The 6,000-nt window shown below is 34.4% G+C and overlaps 1 pseudogene; it reads right to left on the bottom strand.

Annotated features, from left to right (window-relative positions):
* Positions 1–3,323: 3,323 nt before the first annotated feature.
* On the bottom strand, positions 3,324–4,374 carry LOC145075386 (epoxide hydrolase 3 pseudogene; annotated as a pseudogene).
* Between the last annotated feature and the right edge of the window lie 1,626 nt (positions 4,375–6,000).

The following is a 6,000-nucleotide window of genomic DNA, read 5'->3' on the forward strand; positions in this document are numbered from 1 at the left end:
ACAATATTCATTTTCGCGTCTACGATTCAATAATTTTTCTTTTTCCACATTAATCATATGTGATTAAATAGATACAATCGCATATGATTAAATACATGAGAAAAAATATTGAATCAAAAATGCAAAAAACGAATATTATCAATGTAAATCATATGTGATTTGCTATATATAATCACATGCGAGTGAGTACATGAGTATAACTATTGAATTGAGAAAGAAATAATGAATCTTGTCCACATAAATCATATGTGATTAGGTACATATAATCACATGTGATTATATGTATGTAATCACATATGATTTATGTGGACAATATTAATTTTTTCTTTTCGAATTCAATAGTTGGTCTCGTGTATTTTATCACATATGATTTACATGAAAAGGATTTGTTTTCACGTCCTTGATTCAATAGGTCATATGTGATGAAATATATATAATCACATGTAATTATATACACGAGAACAACTATTGTATCAAGAAAATTAAAACAAATTTGTGTCCATATTAATCATATATGATTAAATACTTATACTCACATATGATTCAATATATGAGAAAAATTATTGAAACGAAAAGTCAAAAATGAATACTATTCAAATAAATCATATGTGACTGGTTACATATAATCACATGTGATTATAAGTATCTAACCACATATGATTAAAGTTGACAAAAAATAAGTATTGAATCGAGAACGAGATAATGAAATATGTGATTAAATATATCTAATCACATTTGATTATATATATATATATATATATCTAATCACATGTGGTTATATGTATCTAATCACATGATTTATATGGACAAAAAATAATATTGTCCATATAAATCATATGTGATTAAATACACATAATCACATGTGATTATATACACATAATCACAGGTGGTGGTGGTGTGTAACAATGTTTGGCGGTGGTAGGTGGTAGGTGGTGGTGAAGGGTGGTGAAGACGGGTGATGGTGATAGGTGTTGGTGGTGGTGGATAGGTGTGTGATGGTTGGTGGTGGGGATGGTGATGGTGTATGGTGGTTTTGGTGGGTGATGGGTGAATTGGTGGTGGCAGGTGGTTGTGATGGGTGGTGAAGGTGGGTGGTTGTCGATGGTCGGTGGTTTTGGTGGATGGTGGGTGGAGCTGAATGTGGCAGGTGGTGGTGATGGGTGGTGGTGGTTGGTGGTGATGAGTGGTGATGGTGTTGGGTGGTGGAGGCGGGTAGGGGTGATGGGTGGTGGTGATAGGTGGTGGGTAGTGGGTGGTGGTTGGCGGTAGTGATAGGTAGCGGTCATAATAGTGGGTGGTGGAGGTGGGCGGGTGGTGGTGATGGTGATGGGTGGTGGTTTTGGTGGGTGGCGGGTGCGGGTAATGGTGGCGGATGGTGGTGGTCGATGGTGATGGGTGGTGGTGGTGGCGGGTGGTAGTGATGGGTGGTGGTGGTCGGTGGTGATGGATGGTGGTGGTGGGTGGTGAGTGGTGGTGATGGGTGATGGTGGCGAGTTGCAAGTGGTGGTGATGGGTGGTGGGTGGTGGTTTGTGGTAGTGGCGGGGGGCGGTCATAATGCTTGGTAGTGGCTAGGTGATAATGATGAGTGGTGGTTGTGATAGGTATGGTGATGACGGTGGGTGGTGGGTGGTGGTGTTCGATGGTGGTGGGTGGTGGTGGTGGGTGGTAGTGATGAGTGGTGGTAGTGGCAGGTGGTGCTCATAGTGGTGGGTGGGTGGTAGTGATGGGTAGTGGAGGTGGATATTGGTGGTAGGTGGGTGAGTGGTGGTGGGTGGGGTTGGTGGTGGTGGTGGATGGTTGTGGTTGGCAGTGGTGGATGGTGGTGATGATGTTGGGTGGTGGTTTTACGGGTGGTGGGTAGGGGTGGTGGTGATGGGTAATTGAGGTGGGTGGCGGTGACGAGTGGTGGTGGTGGATGGTATTGTTTGGGTGGTGAGTGGTGTTGGTTAGTGGGTTTTTTAAATTTTTGCTACTTATTTTTTGATTTATATTAATATTGTATGATAATTTTAATTTGAAAAATAATTGTGTGGTCAAAATTTGTTCTCAAATGTTCTCGCAATAAGAAATATTCTCGATTGAACGCTCCTATATATATATATATATATATATATATATATATATATATATATATATATATATATATATATATATAGGGTTAGGTTATTTTGTTTCTAGTAACTATTGTGTGCCAGAATGCACAGATCTGGACCATTGGATGGAATATAATCAAAGATCATGATCTGAGGGTTTATGATAGTAGAATAGGATAACATATACCATATAATGACACAAATTTGAGCATAAGGGCATTTTAGTCAATTAACCTATATTAAAAAAGGAAATTTTCAGATTTTTAGGGATAATGAATTCCTTTATTTTTAAAAAATCTGAATATTTTAAATTAATTTAAAATTAAAAATTAGATTTTATTCTGTCAGAATGATAGAATTTTAGCCATAAACTAGCTAGTAAATATATTTTTCGATTTTATTCTGTCAGAATGACAGAATGTCAACCATAAACTAGTAAATATATTTTGAAAGAATACACAAAATCGATTCTTGAACGAATAATATACCAAATAATTACATTATATGATTGTGATTCATTGAATAATAATAAACATTCTGAAAGAATAACAAGTATAATTCTTAAAAAAAAAACAACATTTTTAAGCAATGAGTGTGATCATTCTTTAATTCATTCTTCAAGTCTTTCCCATCAGGTCTTCAAGCCATTCTTCAAGCCATTTCTATCAGAAATTCATTGCCAATTAATTTGTAGTGATACACTTGTGTTTGCATTCTGATATGAAAAAAATAAAGAATAAAATTCGAGTTCATTCTTAGAGAACAATCATTGTAAAAGAATAAAATTAAAGCTTCCCTGCCTTTTTTGGTTGTCTAGGTCTGATCAATTTGTAGGATTACATGTGAAGAATATTTCCCTTCTTCATTCTGAAAGAATAGTAGCCTTCTTCAAACTAAAGTCATCTTTATTCTAAAAGAATATTGCCCTCATTTTGAAAAAAATTTCAGGTTAACATTCATTTGGTAAAGCAAACAAGTTATATTACTGTAGATGAAAATCAAAAATTATAAAGTTTGAAACCATTTAATGCTAAAGTTTGCAAACCTTTAACTATTACTCAATTAACTAAAATATTAAAAAGAGAGAGAGAGAGAGAGAGAGAGAGAGAGCATGGAAGGGATTTGCTGCCATATCAACTAAGCTGATGATGATATTCACATGCAAAAAAATAATAAATCATCACAAATCAAGGAATGTGAATGGAATGGAATGTAAATATGGAATGGAGTCAGTCATTACCTTGAGAAGGTGCAGTAACATAATAAGCAAGACCACCAACTGGAATAGATTGACCAAAGTATTTAGATTCCTTCCATTTTCCCAACATATTAAACAAGAAATTCTCACTATACTTTATGTGCAACAACTGAAAAGGAACAACAACAACAATATAAGTAATTATTCAATTCAACAAGTAAAGAAATAAAGAATAGATAAAAGTATACATGTCAAAACATCGGTAGTAGTTTATTCCTCATGTGAAACCAGTTTGCTCGAACTTTTTGGTGTAATAATCAACATCTTCTTTGGATAACCATGATGGCAATATGACAGGAGTCTCACACAAATCTCCAAAGGGACTATCTCTAGGGAAATAAAACGGATCAGGATCACGATGTGTCAAGAATTTCTTAAAAACCTTCTTGGTTCCAAGACTCGCAAACACAGCTTCTATTTCCTCTGGTTCTTACAACAAAGGTAAACGGGGAAGAAAAAATCGACCCTTTTGTCTCAATTTATATTATATTATACCATGGAAAATACTAAATGAAAGTTATTTTAAATATTCTTTGCGCTTGGGTTCATGAATTATACACCAAGATATAGTTCTTAAAATTTCGGTAAGAGTCTTACAGCATAAATGTTACCTGAAATCGGCAAATGCAGTGATAATCTATGTATGCAACACGAAGAATCTCTACAATTTTCTGGTGAGGGTTTCTTGGGGCAAAGTGAACGCTCAAATTGACCAAGGCTTTAACTTTTACAGGTCTAAACAAACAAAGGCTCCAAGCAATCATGGCACCCCAGTCATGCCCAACTACAAACACCTTATCTACACTAAGAGCGGCGATGAGTGTGACCATGTCGCCGACAACGTGAAGTGTAGTGAACTTGGTAGGATCGTCAACAGGTGCTCCAGTGGTGTCTCCATAGCCACGGGGGTCAGGGGCGACTGCTCGGTACCCATGGGCGGCGAGGTAGAGGATCTGATGGCGCCAGGAGTACCAAAGCTCAGGGAAGCCGTGGAGTAGTAGTATAATTGGGACCTGACCCATATCTGCATTCCTTCTCTCTTTTTTCTTTCGACAATTGTAACAGCCATACACATATCATTCGTTTCGTCAATCGATTTAGGGCTTGAATATGGAACAAATAGAGAAGACAGAGAGAAATGGTGAAATCGATCTACAAGGGTGGTGGGAAGCGGCGATTTAGAGATAATGTTCTATATTTATCTTTGCTTCATCCGTGATATAAGGAATTGTTGTTGATCTACCATAATAAACTATACAAAGATTATTATAATACCCTTAAATGATTTATTTAATTATTTATTTTTTCCTAATTTCCTATTAGTGCATTCATGCATATAATAGTTGCTAGAAACATTTGAATCTAGCTCTCTCTCTCTCTTATTTGTGTGTGTGTGTGTGTGTATATATATATATATATATATATATCCTGTTTAATACATGAAGGTTTTTTTGTCACATATCATCTTCTCCTTCATTTTGACACTTGTCATTTTGTGAGAATTTTAGAAATTTTATTTCCACTTGTCATTTTTTAGGGATTTCCATTTTCTTAAAATAAAATTCCATAAAATTGTAATGGGTTCTATAAGGAAATAAAATCATCCTATTAATTTGGTAATAAATTCTCATAAATGTTTCAAACGATTTAGTTTCTTTTGCAAATTTTCAGAAGATTACATTATGTTACGTAAAGTATTACATTATAAAATATTTCATATTTATATATTGATATTAAAATTTTATTTTTAATAAACCCGTGTAATATACGGGTCTTACACCTAGTATATATATATATATATATATATATATATATATATATATATATATATACTAGCCGTTTACCCGCGCTAAGAGACAGGTACGAATAGTTTTTTCAGAGTTCAGTTTCGAGAAACAATTAGTTCTTTTGCACAAAGAGTTTACTACATTTTAACTAATCAATGACATCATATCATCTCCTTTGTTGTTCATGTGGCAAAACATGTTTTGGCACTCTGCTACATAAACATATGGACCCACCAGACCAAGTACCTTTCAGATGGAGATAGTTAATAAATATGCGTTTAAAATCGAGTCGTGCTTCTATCTTGGTGAATAGATCTGCAACCAAGGAATTTGAAATTAAATAGGTGCGAGACAATGATATCCTTTGTCTCTGTTTCTATTTATACTTGCAACGGAGGAACTTAATGTCTTAACGGAGGCGGTATTTGAATTTTCATTCTTCCACAAAACAATAATACATCATGTTATAAGACTTTCACATCATTATAAATCTCAAATTTTGTTCATTTTAACTCATCCAAATGAAAAACCATGAAAAAGCATGATTTGTTCAATAAAAAATACAATGTTATTGATTCAAAATATGTGAAGGCTTGAGTGGTCCAAATTAAGAATAAAAAAGAATAAATAGCAACAATGACAAAATTGTCCAAAAACAGTCAAAATGAGAACCACAAAAAACCTCTAATTTTTTGTCTTTTACTTTTTCATATTATTATTAGTTTTTTTTCCTTCCTTTTTAACACGTCCATTTAAACAAAAAGATTTTTTTTTGTTAAAATGGTCAAATTGACCATTTTGGTCACAATTGTCATTTTTACAAAAATATTTATACACCAATTTATAAGACTGTCATGTTAT

The sequence above is a fragment of the Lactuca serriola genome, chromosome 9 (assembly GCF_051521515.1).
Source record: "Lactuca serriola cultivar US96UC23 chromosome 9, Lser_US96UC23_V15, whole genome shotgun sequence".
NCBI lineage: Eukaryota > Viridiplantae > Streptophyta > Magnoliopsida > Asterales > Asteraceae > Lactuca > Lactuca serriola.